General features: G+C 38.5%; 2 pseudogenes; one reads left to right on the top strand and one right to left on the bottom strand.

The window, feature by feature from the left end:
• LOC109025815 (fatty acyl-CoA reductase 2-like) overlaps window positions 1–14,786 on the top strand; it is a 306,120-nt pseudogene extending 291,334 nt beyond the window's left edge.
• A 2,741-nt stretch (window positions 14,787–17,527) lies between these two features.
• Window positions 17,528–20,548, bottom strand: LOC101133228 (rho GTPase-activating protein 42-like; annotated as a pseudogene).
• Between the last annotated feature and the right edge of the window lie 1,929 nt (window positions 20,549–22,477).

The raw sequence follows: 22,477 nt of genomic DNA, 5'->3' as shown, positions 1-22,477 counted from the left end.
ATGGCAGAGAAAGCTAAAAATCCTTTAGCTTGCGTGAATGATCACTTGCTGAATTCTTCGAGGTAGGCATGATGAAGGAGGGTTTAGAGGAGACACAGACACAATGAACTGACCTAGATAGAAAGCCTTAGTATACTCAGCTAGGAATAGTGATTCTGAGGACACACTGTGACCTGATTATGCCATTACATGTATGGTAGTGATGGGGATGATAGAAGGAAGAACTGATGGCATATTTTCACCCCCACAAAAATCAGTTAAATATTGGGACACTAACCATCCAGGTCTAGAAAAGTCACATGCCATAGCCATGGTATTGCACATCATTCATCTTGCATTCTTTGAGAATAAGAAGATCAGTAAATAGTTCAGAAGTGGGAAGCTTTGTCCAGGCCTGTGTGTGAACCCAATATTTTGTTTAGAAATAGAACAAGTAAGTTCATTGCTATAGCATAACACAAAATTTGCTTAAGTGGTGGTCAGCAAATCCTTGAATGCTGCTTAATGTGACGAGGTTGGTAAAATCCTTTGTGCAACACTCTTACTCTCTGAATGTTTTGCTGTGCTGGGGCCTGTGCATGCCAGGCAAGGCCAAGATGGCTCATAGAGCAACCAGCCACCTCTGCAACCTGCCACCTCCTGCTGGCAGGATTTGTTTTTGCATCCTGTGAAGAGCCAAGGAGGCACCAGGGCATAAGTCTACTCACTTATATCTCTCTGGAACATAACGCTTGTTTGTTTTTACAACAAATAAAATTGATCTTGAATAAAAACTGCGTGGTCATTGTCATTAATCTTTGAACCCAGATTAACCTTTTGGTCATGCCTAGTCTAAGAGAAAAGAGATACTCTTATCAATAAATACAGAGCCCAGCTATGTCAGTGAAGATCTCAAGTGCATAGACAGTAGTATAGGGAAGAGTCAGAGGCCAAAAAGACAGGAATGGCAGACGTTGAACAGAGGAGAGTGTGGTGTTTGCATTTCCATCAACTGAGATTATGGAAGAACACCTGAGTCTTGGGGAGAGCACCTACAAGATACCATAAGAACACCTATGAAGTGAGAAAAATTGAATTACTGTTGTTCTTGTGGTTACGATTGTATTTATGGTTGTTACTTCATTCGTATTAATCACCTATGTGCCCGAGTGTAATCATGAAGTTAGATTTTTCCCAGATTTTTTTATTAGACTCAAGAATTCCCATAGACAAAGGCAATATCACTATCCTTTTTATACATTTCTTCTCTCAGTTCTGCAGAGCCAGAATGTAGAGTCCAATCTTTTAGATAGGTTATGCAATAAAGGCTGACTTGGATTATCTAACTGGTACATGAGGCCCCGTGTGGTAGTTTACTCCAGAGGAAATTGGCACCTGTATATAATTGTAGTTAAGTTGATCCCTTGATATCAGAAAAGTTTCTGCTATGCAGTCCTTTTTGATGATTTCTTAATAGATATCCTCATTTTAGACAGTTGCAGTAGCCATAGATGTACTTGGCAGCAGAATATTACAGATGGTAAGCCTTGAATCTGTGTTTTAGTAGCAAGAGCATTTGGAGTCTTGTGCTTCCCTTGTAGACATCTTAACATCTACATCCTATCTTTTGTCTACTGTTGTTACTGCTACTAGTTCCATAGACATTCGAATTTTCATTTGGGATATAATTTTTGTTATTTGTAAGCTCCCCCTTTTTCATTTTTTCACCCCCTTTCAGACTGTTCTAAAATCAGAAAGGAAATTCTCCTCCTTGAGCATGTATATGTTTTTGGCTCTTGGAACTTGAGATGATGGTGCAAGTAAGTACCAGCACATTTTCCAGATAAGTCATGTGAAGTGATTTACGTTTCATAATATGATCATTTCTGATTGATCTTATCTATTATGACCACCCATAGAGATGGCTGTAAAGAATTAAGAACATCAAACAATGTCAAGTTGTTCATTGCATGTATTTCAGAACATTGCCAAGATAAAGCCAGGTGGAGTCATTAATTTCACCAGCAAGTTATTTCCTTGCTGCAATACCAAAGATTGTAATTTTTGAATTAAAGCTTCTGGTTTTTCTAACTCATCTTTCATTGTTGATCATGGCAAGTGAATAATTAATGAATGTATATGTTTAGGTTATGAGGAATTTAAGACACACCCTAAGACTTGTAATGTTGATTGCTTTTGAATGTTGTAATGGTTTTGAGAGTGTCTGCTTAATTACATACTTGCTTTTCTTAGAAAATCAACTCATTTCATTATTAGTGATTAATTTTCTCTTAAATATTTAACTTCATATTTTAATCACTGTGCCTGGGATTCCATTAGATACTTGAAAAGATCAAGTTTAATGTTTTTACCTAGGTAACATACACAATGGCTCAAGATTTGTGTTCAAACTTTGATCTCACAATTTAAAAAAACACGCATTAAGCACCATGGAAATCCCAACAACTTCAGCAAGAAAGAGTCTTTGTTCCATAGTTTCTTTGCTTGATAAATATGTGGACTAAAATAAATGGAATATCTTAATTCAGTTTTTGCTTCATGAGACTGGTTGAGTGAACTTAGGCCTAGTGCTTTGAAAATTGGCCTGTTGTAGAAGACTGATATTCTAATCGCCTGAAGAGAGTCCATTTCTTATAAGAACACATATATTTTGGAAAATGTGGTATTTCTCAGAAAACTGCTGAAATGAATTATGTATCTTTTCTATCTTTAATTTATTACTTTCAAAGATCTAAAGCTTTCACTTGAAAATTAGTCTTTTGGAAAAAAAGACATTGAAACTAGTGTTAAATTATATTTCATAGAGGTAATGAATATGAAGATTCATTTGCTGTAATCTCCTTGTGATCTTTTAAAGTAGTTTCTTGTACTTTTAAAAATAACACTATAATGGTCTATATGTGTGTCAGTTTTTACAATAATTTGTCTAAACTTTAGCTTATACCAGTGTGCATGAAGAACCAAGTGCAGTCTGAATTAGCACAATGAAAATAGAAAACCGACCTTTTATTTTTCTCACAAAATTATATCTAATATAAACCTTATGTAAATAAAGAATTTTTAAGTGCTTGTAAATTAATAAGAAAATCATACAAAATGTCAGTGGAGTAGAATAGTTAAGGATTTTATATCACAGTAAAATGCATTTCTAAATTGACAGTATTGTTATAAAACATATTCTTGAATATTGTATCAATTTATCACCACTATTGAAGTCAAAATAAAGATGGATCTCTAAAGTATACAATTTATTTGGGAATCACAGAATTGTAGTTGTGAACAAAACTGAAAACCACGGTGGTCTTCTATATGTGTGAAGGACAAAGAGAAGATTGGGGGTTTACTAGCAAGGGAAATGCTACATATTGTTTTGAAAGAAAGCTCACGGACACTAGAGAAGATTTTGGGAGCTGGTCAAACAAGCCTAATGGGAGACAAATCTTTTGAGACTTCCCAGGAGCCCAACTAGAAAATCCCTTAGTCAATTTTAGGTGAAAAAGACTTAAACTTGAATTTGATTCTGGGGAAGTTTGTCATTTGTTTGGATGCAAAAAGCCTAAAAATATTTAATTAAAGTGGAATTACATATTCTTGAGAGATAATGGTCACTTATTTAACCAGAGTAATAATGGAAAGCCTTCAAAAACAAATTCAGAAGTTACATAGTCAAGAGAAAAAAAATACTTAGACCTGTATTAGAGATGACTTAGTTTTTTCAGGTGGTCAAAACCCGAATGAAGACAGCCCAAACCACAGGAAGCTATCTTAAAACATAAAATATCTGCTTGTTAGGTAGAATACTTAGAGAGAGAGAGAAAAAACCTTTTGTAGTATGACCATTTCTCTTGGTATATGCCCTTTTGAGTAAGCTGGAAATTAAACCCCATGAAAAACTACTTTAATTCAATTAGATGCCTGAAGAGGGTGTGTCTAAGGTTATAAGTAAACCATATTATAGAATAATAATACACACACACACACACACACACACACGTAGTACCTCCACCAGGGGGAATGGATGGCTTTTAGAAAAAGTAAGAGCATGTGAAGTTTCCTGGTTACATACAACAATTTGGATACATCAGGAAAAGCCAAGAGTACAGAATTAATCTATACTGGAAAAACGTTTTTCCAGTTTTTTTTTTGAGACTAACATTCTCAGTGTCAGGTTATAATACCTGAGTGCGAAATGCGGAAAAATGCAATGGGAACTGACCAAAAAAAAAAAAAATGAGAGTCACCACTTTAGTTAAGCAAAAAGATGTACTGTTTTAAGGAGAGAAGAAGTGCATAAGGATTGATGTATTAACTGAAATTACACGTAGTGAGTTGCATAAAAAGCCAAAGCCTTGAGATAAAAATCTGAAAAACTTTAAGAGGAAAACTCTACCTCCTGAAATGAAGCGGTCATTTATTTTTCTTTATTGCTGCTTCTAAAAAGAGGATACATGTACAGAATGTGCAGGTTTGTTGCATAGGTATACGTGTGCCATGGTGGTTTACTGCACCTGTTGACCCGTCCTCTCAGTTCCTTCCCCTCACCCCATCCCCCAACAGACCGTGGTGTATGTTCCCCTCTCTGTGTCCATGTGTTCTCAATGTTCAACCCCCCCTGAATGAGAACATGCAGTGTCTGGTTTTCTGTTCTTGTGTTAGTTTGCTGAGGATGATGGCTTCCAGTTTCATCCATGTCCCTGCAAAGGACATGCTGTCATTCATTTTTCATGGCTGCATAGCATTCCATGCTGTATATGTAACACATTTTCTTTATCCAGTCTGTCATTGATGGGCACTTGGGTTGGTTCCAGTCTTTGCTATTGTAAATTTTGCTGCAATAAGTAGAATGATTTATATTCCTTTGGGTATATACCAAGTAATGGGATTGCAGGGTCAAATGGTATTTCTGGTTTTAGATACTTGGGGAATCACCATGCTGTCTTCCACAATGATTAAACTAATGTATATCCTCACCAACAGTGTAAAAGCATTCCTATTTCTCCACAGCCTCGCCAGCATCTATTGTATCCTGACTCTTTTAAATAATCACCATTCTGACTGGCATGAGATGGTCTCTCATTGTGGTTTTGATTTGCATTTATCTGATGATCAGTAATGTTGAGCTTTCTTTCATATGTTTGTTGGCCAACTTCTGAGAAGTGTCTGTTCATATCCTTTGCCCACTTTTTAATGATATTATTGCTCATATTAACTTTGAAATGACTGAAAATTCAAAATAAACACAAAGATAAAATTATATTTTTTAAGTTATAGGTATGAAGCATTTTTGAAAGGAAAGAAATTTCTAGATTATATGTATATGTATGTGTATATATTTATATGTATATGTGTGTATATGTATGTGTGTATATATAATATGTAGATACTGTTTTCAACAAAAAAATTATTAGAGTCAAAATAGTACCATCTCCAGATGTTTTTATTTAGCTTGGTATCTAAAATCATTTTAGGTAACTCATTCCCATGTGTGGAAAATTATTAAAATTTGTTGTCTACGTCTGTGGTATTCAGTATAGTAGCTGCTAGCTACTTAACTTTTAATCAGTTATAATTAAATGAAATTTAAAATTCATTTCTTTCATCATACTAGCTACATTTCAAATGCTCAATAGACACACTTGCCTAGTGGCTACTTTATTGGACAGGGCAGGTATAGAACATTTCCATTATCACAGAATATTTAACCAGACAGCATTGATCTAAATGGTTTTTTTTTTTTCAACTGGAGTGCAGTGGTGCAATCTCAGCTCATTGCAACCTCTGTCTCAAAGGTTCAAGCAATTTTCTGCCTCAGCCTTCCAAGTAGCTGGGATTATAGGTGCCCACCACCACATCTCACTAATTTTTTTATTTTTAGTAGAGACAGGGTTTCACCATCTTGGCCAGGCTGGTCTTGAACTCCTGACCTCATGATCCACCAGCCTTGGCCTCCCAAAGTGCTGGGATTACAGGCATGAGCCAGTGCGCCAGGGCAAGTATCTTGTAGAGAAAGTTTATATTATGATTCAGATTTCCATGTTGCCCATCTTTTTTATTAATCTTATAGACACATTGGAGCGCTTATTATGTCTTAAGTGCATGAGAAGTGCAAAGAGTGTAAAGACAAAAATGATGTAGCCAAATCAAGTGGAGACAGACATTTAAAACATGATTGCAACCCAACATGAATTCTCCAGGGAGAGGAGAGCAAAGGACAATGAAGGCAGAAAGAATCACGCTTGCAAATCCATGAACGGTGTGGTGTGTTTGGGAAAATCTGGGTAATTTATTTGGCCCTAGACAAGTAAAAATAAGGACTAGAAACGTATGCTGAGGCCAGATCTTGAAAGATTTCAAATAACTGCAGTCAGGTTACACTCCATTGAATGAAAACCTAGTTGAAACTGGTTTAAAACACAAATGTGGTGTATTGATTTACAATGGAAAAAATCCAGCACTAGAGTGGTGAGCAGCTGTGATTCAACTAGAGCTCTGGCTGCCTTGGTCTTTGAGTCTCTCAACTCTGCCACTTTGTTCTGGTTTTATCTTCATGATGAATAAGATGTTTGCTGTAGCTTCAAGCTTTACACACATACATGGCAATGACTGGATGAAGAGAGGCTGGCCCTCTGCAAGATTTTCTCCCAAGATTGATGAAACTTGTTTTCTAAAAACCCTCAGCAAATTTCCCTCCTATCGCATCAGCCTAGTTAAGGTTACCTGTCCATTTCTGGCCAGCCCCTGTGGCCTGAGATTATGCCATGTACTAGTTTGTTGAGAAACCTCAGATGTAAGCCAATCACTGTCTAGAGTGTAAGAGCGCATGGAGATCAATCAGCTTTTCTCTGAAGCTGGGGTGAGATTATGTGTTTCTGAGGAAAGGTGGCTACTGGAGAAGGGCGAATACCTGCGTGATAATTCAGAACTCATCAAGAGATAGAAGACTGGGTGTTAGGGGGTCAGCATTCTGAGTGGAGCATGGTTTCTGGAGTCAGAGAGACCTGAGTTGTTGTCCTTTATCCACCAGTGGGTGGTGTAACTTTATGTAACTGAGCCTCAGTTTCCAAGTGGAGATTATAATGGTCATTGTCTTTCATACCGTTGTGAGATGTAAAGGGGTTAACACAGGAAAGGCACTTAGAATAGTGCCTGAACCACAGTAAGCGCTCAGCAAATATTAGCTTTAAATTCATACTCAAATATGGGAGGGAGTTTGAACTTTATCTTTTAGAGTCTGACACTCCCATTGAAGGTCTTTTGTATCTTGACAGCTGGAAGATTTCCTAGTACTTAAATAATAATAAAAAATTAGAACTCAAGTGATGCTGATGAGGATAGGAAATGTGAATTATCTGAGTAGTTGGGACATAAATCACATGGCCCGCAAAGCTGAGAATATTATCTGGCCCTTTACAGAAGTTTGCCAACTCCTGAAATAGAGGCCCAGAAAAATGTCTTCTGATATAAAACGCCTAAACATGTTAAGCCTGGTGCAGTGGCTCACCCCTGTTATCCCAGCACTTTGGGAGGCCAAGGTAGCTGAATCCTCCCACCTCAGCCTCCCAAGTAGTTCCATATCAGTCTGGACAACATGGTGAAACCCTGTCTATACTAAAAATACAAAAATTAGCTGAGCATGGTGGCAGTTGCCTGTAATCCCAGCTACTTGGGAGGCTGAGGCAGGAGAATGGTTTGAATCCAGGAGGCAGAGGCTGCAGTGAGCCGAGATCACACCACTGCACTCCAGACTGGGCAACAGAGTGAAACTCTTTCTGGAAAAAAAAAATGTTTTTATGAAACAGTTTTAATGCGCAGCTGAACTTGCGGCAAAATAAGGAAATTCCTAAGTGTCCTGAAATGACAAGAAAGTACACACCTGCACACACAGCGAGAGAAGTTGAACAAGCACACACACAAATATGACAAATGTGTATTGAGAGCCAAATATACATCAGGTACATATTGCTCTGTGCCTGGGGAGCAGGGGCAATAAGGTAGAAAATAAAACAGACATGGGATAACCTCATAGATCTTAAAGTCCAGTGAGGTAGGCAACTTTTACAGGAAATAAATGTATATTAAATATTTTGAAAAGTACTGTGAAGAAAAAGAGCAAGACGCTTTGAAAGAGATTAACAGGTGACACCTGCTTTAGGATTATGTGCCTTGAAAAGGACTCCAGAAATAGTGCCACTGGAACTCAGGAGTTAAAGTATTCATGGAAACGGGAGAGAGCATTTCTTTTAGGTAGATGCCTAGGCTCTGCCAACTTTGCTTGATTCTATCTGACTCTGTAAGACAAGTTATAGAAGTATAATAATGCCTTTGCTACAAAACCAGAGATGGATAAATACTTAAGAAATTTTCACGTCTCATCAAATCGGCATTTTCGTGCTATAGTAATTGTTCCAATTTAAAACATTCATTTATACATATTTTCTTCTTCTTTTCTTTCCTTTTTTTTTTTTTTTTGAGACAGGTTCTCACTCTGGTTCCCAGATTGGAGTACAGTTTGCAATCAGCTCACTGTAACCTCAAATTCTTGGGTTCAAGGGATTCTCTTGTCTCAGCCTCCTGAGTTGCTGGGAATATAGGCACACACAGCCACAGCTGGCTAGTTTTCATATTTTTTGTAGAGATGGGGTATCACTATCTTGCTTATGCTGGTGTTGAACTTGTGGTCTCAAGCAATCCTCCTGCCTCAGCCTCTTAAAAGTGCTAGGATTACAAGTGTGAGCCACCACACCTGGTTTATACATATTTCAATCATTTCAATATAACAGCAAAGTCCATTTGAGGCAGAGGACAGACTTTTTAAAAAATTATTGAAACATCTGTCTTGCTCTTATCACCAAGGCTGGAGGGCAGTGCATGACCATGGTTCACTGCAGCCTCAACCTCCTGGGCTCATGTGATCCTCCCACCTCAGCCTCCCAAGTAGCTGGGACCACAGGTGTGCAACACCATGCCCGGCTAATTTTTTTTTTTTTTTTGTAGACGTGGTGGTCTCACTACATTGTAGAGGCTAGTCTTGAACTCCTGGTTTTAAGCAAGTGGCTAGTCTCGAACTCCTGGTTTTAAGCAATTTTCTGGTCTCAGCCTTACAAAGTGCTGGGATTACAGGTATGAGCCACCACACCTGGCTAGAGAACAGACTTTTAATAACAAAAGAAGAGTCCTTTTTATTCTCAGGTTGACTTTAGGAGCCTGTCTAAAGTAAAGGTGGGTAGATGAGACTGACTGCTTACAGAAAGCTAGCTTTGTGTCCTGAACTTGATACTATTAGAGGTTTCTTGAAAGATCTGGGAAAAAACGTTTAAAATTGCAACTGGGAGATGTTTGCTAGACTAGAAATGGAGAGTCCCAAGCACTCAGGAATTCAGCAAATGGCTGCTGGTTAGGTTTTTGTTTTTATTTTTTGGATTTAAGATACCCTCAAACTCTAGTTATTTCTGAATTGAAGATGACCAATTGATGGGTATGTTTGTATTAGTAAAATCAAAAAGCTTATTAATTTATATTTCACATTAACAAAACCCATAAAGAAATTATACTTTGCCTTTGTAACCCATATGTCTGCTTGGATATCCCTGCCCTTTAATAAAATGTAATTAATGAATTCCCCAAGAATTGTTGAGGATTCTCAGGTGGCTAATTGTTCATGGTCGTCTCTGCTGTTGCTGGGGATGGATCAGTTTTGTTTATGAATCATTTTCATTTCACATGGGCTCCATAACAAGTCGATCCAGACCAGGTAAAGGCCTTGTTCTTCATTTGTCATAAATTGAGAATCAAACAACAAAAAGAGAACACGTGCCTAGGCCTGCCTAACACTCATAGGACCTGCCTTTACATACCACACATGGACACCCAATCTTTCAATGTGTCATCCTCTACCCTGTTAACTGAAGTTTTCTGTGTTTATTTTTCTCATCTTTTAAATCTTCCATTTACTGTAATTCAGGAGAAAATGAGGTCACTGAGTTTGTTAATTCATTTTGCTGAGTTTAGTACACAAATTCTAGGCAACATTTCACAGACCTGGCTCTTTCATGGTGTAATAAATGTGGGCTTTTGCAAACTGTTTTCCTCTTTTTGGTCTCACAGCTATGTTTTGGATAATTAAAGTTGCTAAAGGTCTAAACAGTCAATAGCAGGTTACTAGTAGGTTTTGTTCTTACATCTGCACTGGGCGGTAGCATAGGGCAGTAGAAAGAACACTGAAGCTCTAGATACTACTATCTCCTCAATCAGAGAAGTAGAGCTTGGTGGAGAGACCATAGCCTAGTTAGCTAACCCATATGAGTCTTGTTTTTATTATGCATAAAGTGGATCTGATAATAATAGCTATTTCACGGGGATTTGCAAAAATCAAATGTAATCCTAAGTATAAAATAATGTTTTATATTGTGCAATATAAATATTAGTTTTGTTATCAGTAACCTCTCATTTCTTTTACCCAGGTATGTTCTTTTGTTCATTATCCCTAAGCAAGACTCTCTACATTGCCTGTATCAGTTTCACACTCTTATCAAGGATGTATACATTCCTACATTTTCTTTCCTACAGTTAGTCATCATTTCATTAGAAAGACATTTAAGTATTCACATTTGTATTATAACATTTAATTTGAAAAAAGCTTTTTGCAAGAAAGGAGAGTATAATCAGGAATTCATCTATAAAGTCCTAGGTTTCACCAGCCTGTGCCACATGTGTTCACAGTCACTCTCCATTCTGCATGAGTTGTACTAATGTGGGAGCTGAAGGAGATAAACCCCCCAAATCAGTAGCTTAATACAAATGAAATGTGATTGTCAATCACAGTAGTTCTAACTGGTAGAAGGCGTTGCACTCCACAGTCACTCAAGGATCCATGCTGATGGAAGGTTGCCATCTTCTGCACATGGCTTCTAAGTCATTCATCTCTCTGGATGACAATATCCAGCTGCCAATGGGGTAAAAGGGGCACTGAAATCATGTGGAAGGATTTTATGGTCCAGGTCCAGCAGTGCCCATCACATCTGTCCATATTCCATCCTCAGAAGTGTCACTGGGCTACATCTAAGTATGAGGATGGCTGGAAAACACATAGCTGTGTGCCCAGGAGGAAAGGAAAATAGGATTATTGAACAACTAATGAGGTTCTGCCATGGCCTTCTTTTTAGGTCACCAAATATCTGCTTTCCTGTCTTTCCCACACATACAAGACACTCATTCCTACCCAAGGGTCTCATACCATTATTGCATCCAGTTCAAAGTCCAAGGTCCAAAGTCCAAAGGGGAATAGACTATCCTCTGTATCAGATTCTGATATGTCAGCTTCTGGTTTGGCATTCTTGAATAAAAAGGCCAATTTTCTGCCTCCCATGTAGAGGTAAAAAATATCTCTATTCTACCTCTTGTCATGGTAGAACAGTGAAAACACCACCATAATTGAAGAAAAAAATAAAATTAAACAAACCTGCTATGCAAGAAAGAGAAGACAGGCAAGCAGCAGTCCCCAAAGTATAACCATAAGGAAATCGTGAGTAGCAAGTAGTGAGAAGCTCCCTACACAGGGCATGGGGAAATTCCTTAAATAGCCTCTGAATCTACTCTCTGGGAGGAACCCTCTTTTCCATCATTTTTGGTGGTGGCTCCATCCTCTGGAAGGTTCTGTTTTCTTATTCCCTGGCTGTCACCCCTGAACTGGCTGTTAAGGAGTGTGCTTTTCTTGAGGTCTTTGGCTTTATAACTCATTCTGCAAGAGTAAAGGCGAAAACCAATGGGTGTTTTATGCCGATCTGTCCCACAGACTGGCCAAGTGACGAATGAAAGGAGTTCACTGACACAGGTATTTTTCCTGACAGTGTGGCTAGGGGACTACACCACTCAGTGCTGCCGATGAGAGAGTGCAGCAGCCGAAAGGAGTGCAGCTTCCCTAAGCTGGCCCCAGTTGCATTTATTTAGTACAGATTGAATGACAAGGGCTTGGAGCAAACACAATTTGTGGGTAATTAACATTGTCAACCCCCCAAGTAGAGAGCAGTCCTGCACATGAATGATCAAAGGTTGGTTTCCAGAGATATGAGTAGAACAATTTATCTAGATAAGTTTCTTTACATTCCCTTGTTATCTAACCCTTGCTCTTAAGAGAATTTAACTGCCTTCAGCTAAATTCTCTTTTGAAGCTTTTGCAAAACCTCCCATTTTTCCAAGAAGGTTTGTGTCTTTCCCTATAACATTTTCTTACAACTTTTCCCACCACACTGACCAAACTCCTACAGTTTTAGGTTTAAGGTCAGTCATTTGCTGGCTCTGGGGCTGTGGAAGAAAAAATAAATCTGTCAGTTCATGCACACAGTGTGACAGCTTGGCATAAGTAAAAGACATGAACAAAAGGATTAATGAAGGAGTGAGAGAAGGAAGGCGTGTGCATTAGGTACAACATCATCTAAAAACTAAAGAAACTGCAGTGCATTAAACTTATTCATTCAACAAGTATTGGTTGAGTGCCTACTAAGTGTCAAGTGCTGGGCCCAATGTGGGGGATTCAGTGGAGGATACAGTGGCAACACATGGAAAGTAAAGGCAGTGAAAAGGCCGTGGATTTAAAAATTAAAGGAAAAAAAGGGGTAATACATTTGTTACTGGTTTTAGCAAATCGAAAAAATGTGAGAAAATAGTGCAGTGTTTGCCAAATCTACAGCTCTTGCACCCTCACTGAGTCTCAAATTAAGAATGCACAAAAGCAGAATTACTAGGAAATCAAAGTTTTATGAGTGTATTCCCTTAAGTAATAGCACTATACTGCAAAATTGGTGGAGGTCATCTGCACATTTGAAATAACCAACCTACACCTTTACCCCCTCCCCCAGATTCTAACCAAATAAAGTATGAAATAAGGCAGAACTCACCATACTACACCAACTTACCAGGAATGAAGTTGATGCTGATTGGAAAAGTGTCAAGCAATAAAGAAGAGTTTGGGTTTATCTTTAACATTGTCTTCATGTCACTTGAGACTTTAATCTCAGCCAAATTTACTTCCAAAACCAATCTCTTGTGCAATGATCTTGTCTGGGTCCAGGCCAAGACTTACTTCTATTGCATAGATACTCTCACCCTTCTTGATTTTTACTCTGAAGAACTTTCCTGTCTGGGTTAGTGTTTCCTCTGGTAGGCATCAGATTCTGCAAATATTTATTGTCTCATGTTAATCAAGGACCCCTCTAGATTCTGCTATTTAACTTTAAGTATTTTGACATAAACAGAGTGATTTAAATGCAGTTGTAACTTGTTCCTAAGTAGGGCCTGGTATAGTTTTTAAGCAATATACCTCTCCAGTCACACATAATAATGAATGGATTCTAACTTACGCTAAGTACTACTGTGTTCCTGAAGGTAATAAACCATGTCAGCTCTGTGAGGCTTAGAAATTTTTCCTTAAAGCATAGCAATGAAAAATGTTACCAGTTTTCCTTTGATTACTACTATATTGCCCAGGAAGTGCGATCAAAAGACATCTGTTATATGTATCAAAATTCATACATCTGCTTCATTCATTTCCTTTTATGGTATCACCTCTGACTTCCAGTTTCCCCACTGTCAGAGAGAAACAATTAAATGGGAGCTGCTTTGGACAACAGGATTTTTAAAAATCCAGTGGCCACAGAGAATTGGAACTGAAGAATCAGAAGAGAGGATTAATTTTCTTTCTTCTCACTAAGTTTCTTAAGTATTTTCAGAACTCTTAAAGAGACATATCAATAGCAGGGAAAGTATCTGAATTAATGGCAGGATTCTTGAGGACTTTCTCACAAAGATAATTAAGGTGGCACTCTAAGAAAACAACCAGAGACATCACAAATAATGTATAGATATTTTTATTGTAGTATTACTTGTGGTAAACTTTGGATCCAATTTGAATGTTCCACAAGAGAGGAATGATTCAATAAACAACAATACATACAAATGTTAGAAAAGTATTCAGGCATTAAAAATCATGTTTTATCAAATAGTAAATGACACAAAAAAGCTTGTAATATATTCAATGCAAAACCATATTCAGTATAATCTCAACTCTTAGCCCTAAATGTTGATATGATCTTGGATTAATTTTTTTTTTACATTTTCAAATTTTCAAATTAGAAGTATGATTATTCTACTTCTATGGTGTGGAAAAAATTACCCTCTGTAAAAGTGAAAAAATAAGAACAGTCATCTTCTACTTTCCACGTTTTCCAAATACAATGAACACATTACACTTTTACAGTGGAAGAAAAGAAACACCTATCTTTTAAAATAGTAAATAAATCAGAATAAGAAATTCATCATGAATTTATAAAATTATGTCATCAAGTATAAGTTCAGTTCATGTTTAGTTTTGAAACTTTATCAAAATTAAATAGTTTGACTTATTTTTATTAGAAATATGATTCTAAGTATTCAACATTGCTTTTTAAAAACTTATCTTCTAGTTTTTCACAAAATCTGAGGAGCTGCTACGGAAAGCACACCAGATCTCATGTGTTGAAACGTGAACATGCTCACCACAGACCAAGGACATTCAACCTGTCAATCCCCAGGATTTCCAAGCCAGGGGTTTCATCTCTTACTTGTGGAAAATTTGTTCATTTGATTATGAACCAATCAGCTTTTCATTGTGTCAAAATCAAATCTAGATAGTGAAATTGATATTTTATCTTTATTGTTATCTTAAATATATCTTGGCTTAAAGAGACATAAGTGGCTCTTCCCCACTATACCAGATAACAAGTTGCAAATAAATCATTCAGTAGTAAAGTTCAAAGAAAGCTTGAAAGCGTTTTGAATTTCCTAGTGTCTTACAGATTTGTTTCTTTTTACAACAACCATGTCCCATGTATATATCTGTTTAGGACCTTAAGTTGTTAATAATCTACTCTGAATAATTCCTTAAGAAAACATTAAAAGGACAATGTCCATACCTGGGAAATAAAACCCAAAGTAGTAGAAATTATATTAAAAATCATGTAGTTAATTAAGAATGATTGTGAGCTTACACACTGAAAAATATGTCACTGAAAGAATACCAAAAATGGTCAGCCTTTTCCTCTTAAGTTATAGAAAGGTATATAATATAAGTACTTAGTACATAAGAGAGGAGTTAGAATGAGATTGTACCAGGTTCAGAATTCCTCATCTGAGAAGACCAGACAAAATTCAAGATTTTTAGAGAGGGACTACCCTGAATGATGTCACCAGTAAGTGAGTTTATAAACAAAGAAAGAGCTTGGCAGGTTGCACTGGATACTTCAAACCAGTTTCTCTGGAAAAATTTGAGTTACTCAATAAACCCTCCGTTTTCCTGAGGTAAATCAACTTTGAAATACAATGGAGAACTCTGGGTGATAAGTCACGCCGTGTTACACACTAGGACTGCAGTTCACAGAACATGATTAGATTTAAGGCAATAGAAGATAGGAATTTTTTTTGAACTAGTTTATTGAATCCTTTTGAGAATATCACTGTTTGGCAGTTCCTAGAAAGCTTAGACAAATTAATCTTCAAGAGGCAAACAAATTAACTTTGAACTAAAAAACAAAAACACAACCAAAAACTTTGAATTAGAAAACATCTGCTAGGAAAAGCCCAACAATCTGACATGTTGATTATTATTTTTTAACATTGCAGAAATACAAAGATGATTTTACTATTCAGACCTTTACACATCGCACAACAGAAAAATCCTTCAGTTGACTAGTTTCCATAAACTTTGTAGAGTTATGGCAAAACAAGAGTCATCTGTGAAATACACAAATGTTTTGTACTGAGGGATATTTTCACATAACACAGGAGATGATGAATTTAGACCCCCTCAATGTCATTGTCATGCTGATTATACTGTAAGCAGTGATTAGGGTGCACACATTGCATGTTTTGAAGGTATGGATGTGGCAATTCTAACGTATCTTAACATTGTTTCTGAAAAGCTAAGGTTTTGTTATTGAACTACTATTAGAAGTTGAATGTGATCTTCCTCCAATGTCTGGCATTGCCTTCCTGTGGAATTAACATTCTGTGTGATTTAGAGTACGTGTCCCAACTTTCTCAATGCTCATAAATACCTTGTCTGTAGGAAACTTACTTTAAGGGAAAAGCAGCTTTGGCCTGCCTCCAGTATATGGCCCTGACTTGCTTATACATGTAATCTATTATGAAGGAAAAAGAGCCATCCTCACAAATCTACAAGATTAAAACTTCTAGCACAAACACAGCTTGAATCAGTGCTTCTGTAGCTTGTTTCAGCAAAGGGACCATCGCCAGCACTGTGGCTACAACATATGCCTTGCCATCAGATACAAGAGTTAGGCTTCATATCCACGTCCTGTGCAATAAAAAAGCTTTAAATCTGAATGGAACATCCATAGAACTAGCTCACAGACAACTCAGAAGCAGGAACACTTTGGTCTGTGTTCAAGTAAAATGAAGGTTGAGATTTCTTTATGCAGCAGCAGAAGTAGGATTCTGTATCTCTCTTTGGAGTCAAGTTGGTCTTTGAAAGAAAACCAATTTGCTTTTAAGAGGTTCTAATCTAGCAGGATACCAGATGATGGCAAGGGTGTTTAAACCAAGTATAGACTAAGGGACTGGTACATTGAAAGACTACCTTCTGTTTCAGCCGAGGTAATTAGAGTGTCAGGAATGCTGTTATTACTACTAAGATCTCCAAGGACCTAGACCAAGAAGTTCCATCCAGCAACACCTTATTACAGTGTACAGAGGTCAACAGTAAGAGGTAAAAGAAAAAGATAACCTTTTATCAGACTTTTACATTACATTGCTAATTTTTATTACAGAAGATTTTTCATTCTTTTATTTTGATCCACTGATATTTATTTCTGATTCTGACTCTGCCTACTGTTATTCACCCTACTTGTTAATTCTAATCTATTATTTTTATTTGTAAAAGCATAACTTTTCTGAGGCATAGTTGTGTGTGTATATGTGTATTTAACCTATTCTAGAAACAGTAGAAAAGATAGTAGAAGAGAAATAGTAGAAGAGATCGAGATTACGGATTATAATAGCATGTAAAGAGTTTTATACAGTTAATACCTGAGAGTCTGCACAGTGGGGAACTCTGAAGTAATATGTAAGGTGTCAAGAACAAGCAGGTCAGGACTGTGGCACTCAAAGGGCAGGTAACTAGCTTTTCAGTAACATTTTTAAGTAACAGTTTCACAGATCCTCAGAGAATGCCAGGCAGTAAAGGACGCATCTCAAAATCCATACAGCAGATTTCTGGTTTCCAAATTTCTGGGAGATAGTACTTAATACGGTATTTGAAACTCTACAATTGCTATGGAAGAGACATTCTGGAGAGTTACGTATTATCCAAAAATAAATTTTTCAGAAACAAGAAATTTTAAAATAAACCAACCAAAAAAGAATGGCCAACCTTTTAAACCTTTTTTTTCCATTAATAAGGAGCTACATAGTCTGCTGGTGAAGAACCTGATAGAAATTGACTGTTTTCACTTAGTGGGCTCATCCCCTTGTATCTGTGTCAGATAAAATCATAGCACTTATTATTTGTTACCATGGATACCATGAAGATACTGCCATACACTAAATAGTAGTAGAGGAAGACAACATAATTTTCTGGAACTAGTCCCGTTTTGCCTTCATAAGTTGCCTTTAACCATCCTGGTTCCACTGATGGGCCACGCTGGAAAATATCACTCCTTGTGGGAAGGAAAACTCACGCTGTGCTCTGCTTTACAGGAGTACATGGCTTTGGCTTGGTGCCCAGAAGAAACTGGCTTAGGTGAACCAACATTTTCAAACAGTTGAGCTTTTGCTGCCACTACTGAGCCAGGACGCTGATAGCCATTGCTTTAGGCGGTGTCTAGTCTTAATCTCCTGCACATTTTTGGAGGCAGGTCTGGGTTTGAAGCTTTGGGTGTCTTCTTGGAACCTACAGAAGTTAAGCTTTGAATAGATCCACTGTAGCTGGTGTTTCCTTCAGCTGCAGAGATGGATCTGAGAGAAGAAGCAGAAGCTCTTTTCAGTTCTGAAAGCCCATAAGGCCCTTTCTTGACTAGGTCTATGGGTGGGGAAACATCCCCTGGGCTAGTGACCGAAGCAACACTCTGGCAATCTGATTCTGCATCTGTCTTTGTTGCATCTTCTCTAGAAATTGATTCAGGACTGGTTGTCCAGAGACCAAGGCTTTTCTGTTCATGGGAAGATGACGGGGTTGCAATCCAAGGAATCCCTCCAGATTTCTCCCTGGGCTGGCAGGAAGCTGACTTTGTAGTGCTATTTTGTTCTGAGGAAAGAGAAGAGAGTGACTTGTTGTTCCCCATGGGGGTGCTGTCTGGGCTGCTGCTATAGGAGTCACTATCAGGTTCAGCCAGGCATGGAGTACACGTCCCTCTGGGCTTCCTAGAGCCTGTAGAGAGGCAGATTGCTTGTGTCTTTTGGGATCCAGATCGAGACTGAGGCTGAGGAAGAGGAGTGCTTGGGTCTGGAGCAGTATGAAAAATCGTTTCATTGTGCTCTGTAAGAATTTCTAACACAATATTCTGAAATTTAATATTCACCATAGCAGCTACAGCTTATTCTTGTGCTCTCATTAGAGTTGGGCCAAATATGACACCAAGATTTGAGACAGTCATGAGATTTTGTTGGCTGTGCAGTGATACTTTGACCTGATGTTTTATTAAGATGTCCAGCATCTCTCTGTTTTTCTCTGGCAATTTGCACACCAATGCATGTACAGCCTCCACCCTGTAGTTTTGGTCATCAGATTTAACAGCAATGATACAAATCTTTGTGTAACTTGTAAGTCATCAGTGGTGCTGCAAAGCACCTGAGGTGGTTTTTCAGCCCACTCATTGTCTTATTGTCCCACAGTTCAATATCAATATCAGGAGGGGATTTAGGAGAAAATATGATATTCACAAGTTTTTGAACTTTGGGGTTCACTCCTCCTATTCAGTAGAGGCCTAAAATGGTGATACCGCTTGTTTCCACAGCTTGAATGCAGTTTCTCACAAAATTGAACCCTGCTTCATTCAAATACATTTCTTCTTTCTTGCTTATAATGTCAGGCAGAGTATAAATTGGTTCCTTCCCATCCATGGCTTCAAGCCAGAGTTTCCTATTAGCTTCTGAGAAGGCCTGTAATGTGATGATCCCATGGCTTTCAACTACTTGTTTTTTGAAGCAGAAGTGTTGGTCAATTGAATCTGTCTTTCGTCGGATACAAGATTTTGAACATTTCCGGTGAGCTAGTAACAAGGCTGTTTAATCCACGTAAAACCAAGCGGTCGTTTCTCCTGGACATACGGATAGCCTTCCATCGTCCACTGGCTGGGTGGTCTGTAGTCCTGGTTGGCAGATTTCATCCTTTGCATCAACCCCTCTACCTCTTGTCGAGTACTTTCAAAATTATTCCTTGTATTCTGCAAGTCGAACTGCAGCTGTTGCTTATGTGGTGCAAATTCCTGGGCAAGTTCATATCCTTCGTGGTAAAAAAGTAAATAAACCCTGAAGAAATGACAAAAGCGGTTCAGCAAATTCAAACTTCTTTTTTTCTTGAACCGCTTGAATTTTAAAGACATATTCTTTTTTCTTTTATTCATTTTTATTTATTTGTTTATTTATTTATTTTGAGTCAGAGTTTTGCTCTTGTTGCCCAGGCTGGAGTGCAATGGCATAGCCTTGGCTCACCGCAACCTCTGCCTCCTGGGTCCAAGTGATTCTCCTGCCTCAGCCTCCCGAGTAGCTGGCTTTACAGGCATGTGCCACCACGCCCGGCTAATTTTGTATTTTTAGTAGAGACGGGATTTCTCCATGTAGGTCAGGCTGGTCTCGAACTCCTGATCTCAGGTGATCCGCCCACCTCAGCCTCCCAAAGTGCTGGGATTACAGGCGTGAGCCATTTAAAGACATTCTAATGATGCTTCATAGAAGTTCTGATGTGCTCGATCAATTTGTGTATCTCCCTCTTGCAAATGAGACTCCTTTTTCTTTGCAGATAAATTTAAATGCTTTTCAAGGATAGAGTAATATTTTTCACTCTTTGTCAAACTTCTTTCCACCTTTTGCTGCACCAATCTGTTCTTTTCGAAATTTCTCAAGTGGTGCAATTAATACATCATTAGCGTTTTGGATCAGTCTTTGCCTTTCTTCTTCTACTGCAATGAGTAGCCTTGCAAATTCTTTTAGTGACTGAGTAATACTAATTTCATCATCTGTTTCAGCATTATCAATACATTCAAATTGGAAATCTTGTAATGACTGGGAAAATTTCTGCACTGCCACAGACAGATCCCCAACCTGGGTAGAGGCGTGTTCCTGAAGGAACTCAGGGTTCCTTTGGAAAGGATGAAAGGGTAAGGGAACTGGGTAGGCAATCAACATTACCTGTCCTCAACGCCCCAGTGAGCAGAGAGCCGTCCTTAATGAGCTCCTTGATGAACTTGGTTCGCTCCAGCTCAGTCTCGTGACACTGCAAGCGCTCCCTGAAATCCGGGCTGTCCAAGTAGGAATCGCTGAACTCCAGAGTGGGCAGCCCCATGGCACGGGCGCTGCCAGCGGCGGCCGCTGGCACGTGCGGGCCGGCGGTCAGGGCGGGGGCAGCTGGCAGCCGCGACGTGCGCTGGGGACGCGCGATTGCGGGGAAGGCGCTGCTGGGACACCAGGGGACTGATTGCTGGAAGGAAACGGGCCGTCGCGCCGCAGCCGCCTGAGCCGGGCTCAGTCTTCCTCTCCCGGGGCGAGGCAGCGCAGGCCTGGCGGAGGGCCTAGGCGCGGGTCCGCTCAGGTTGTTGTCAACGGGAGGCACCGTCGTTCGGAGCGCTGGGACTGTGAGCAACATTGTTGATTATTAAAGAAGCACACAATAGAAGTGCTAATTTTATTTTACGAGTTCCTTGATAATTTTTAGACTCTTTTGCAGGAAAGAAAAGTAGTGTGTTTATGCTTGCCCCAGGCTTCGCTGTGTGAAAGCTGCTTTTTCTCAACTTTCAAAAATGAGTTTCTGATTGACATTAATGATTCTGTTAAATCTCTATATAAGGCAAAGGCAATTGGGAACATTTGGAAAGGCATTTGGAAACTTCCAAAATTATAAATATTTGCATTGAAACTTCCAAAGCCAGTTGTGTTCATTACTTTTTTTTTTAATTTTTCCTAAGAAATTATCCCACAAAAAGCAAGAGGCCTCTAGTGTAACTAGTTTTCAGTTTTCCTGTTACTCAAGTCAGATCAGCTGAAGCATGTTCAACCTCTCCCCTGTTGGCCAGTTACAGGGGAAGGAAGGAAGGGAGGGAGGGAGGGAGGAAGGAAGGAAGGAGAAAGGAAGGAAGGAAGAAGGAGGAAAGAAAGAAATGTAGTCCTGGGGATACACTAACAGTTCCAGAAATAGAAGCAATTTATTTTCTCAATTTCTTTCTTACCTTCTTTCACACTATCATTCACTAATTAATTCAATCACCAGCATGGTTTTACATGTCCAGCTTCTTTCCTTTTCTTAAAAATCTCTTCCAATCACACCGTCTTTTCCTTAAAAGCTTCAAATTTCCCATAGTTATTTTATTCAAAAGCCATGAAGTTCAACATGATTTTGGCATACACTCTGGATCACAGGATAGAATTGGAAAACTTGGCATGGCCCAACACACACACACACACACACACACACACACACACACACACACACGACGCAGCTTTCTGATCAGCAGCTTTTGGAAATGGAGTACTGCTGTGAAAGTAGAAAGGGGATTTTCCTGTTATTAGGGACCTACAGTGTGGTAGGCACTAAGACAAACATCTGACTTCATTACTCTAATCCTCAGAAATCTCTGTAGTGTGCCCATTCCTATATCACAGATGAGATATTAGTTCATGAAAGCTGTCCTCTATCCAAGGTTATGTAATTTATGCCCAGTTATATACAAAATTGGAATGCCGGTCTCTAATCTCTAAAGCCCATACTTTCTCTACTGTAGTTTATTGCCTCTCCTAGGAAATTTCTTCCTCCATGACAATATCATGAAGAAGGGGAAACTATTGCTTGTCACTTCTGAGTTAGTATGAACACTTCTTCCATCCTCTAGCATGAATAATGTAGAGACACCACCAATTCTGTTGGAGAGCAGAAATAATCTTAAGGTTGTTCAACTTCCTAGCCACCCTGGTTCCTTTCCTGCCCAGCTGCAAGAAAGAATTATTAAAGAACTCTGTGAAATTGACCTTTGGTGTGGGAAGAAAGTATAACAAGATGGTGAATCAAACATTGTGCTGCATTTAGCATTTATTATAGATTATTATGCAAAGTGAAGTAAAATTTTGTTAAATGCAAAATTGTCTATAAGAACAGCATAATATGTGCTTAATCTTACTTCTCTGCGATCACGTGATAAGTTGGTCACATGATTGGCATTTTAGACATGATGGTGCAGAGAGGTAAATAACTTGCCCCAGTCACATAGCAAATAAATGGCAG

The sequence above is a fragment of the Gorilla gorilla genome, chromosome 11 (assembly GCF_029281585.2).
Source record: "Gorilla gorilla gorilla isolate KB3781 chromosome 11, NHGRI_mGorGor1-v2.1_pri, whole genome shotgun sequence".
Lineage (NCBI taxonomy): Eukaryota > Metazoa > Chordata > Mammalia > Primates > Hominidae > Gorilla > Gorilla gorilla.
Note: the sequence above shows the minus strand (reverse complement) of the source record. Positions and strands in the feature narration are given on the sequence as shown.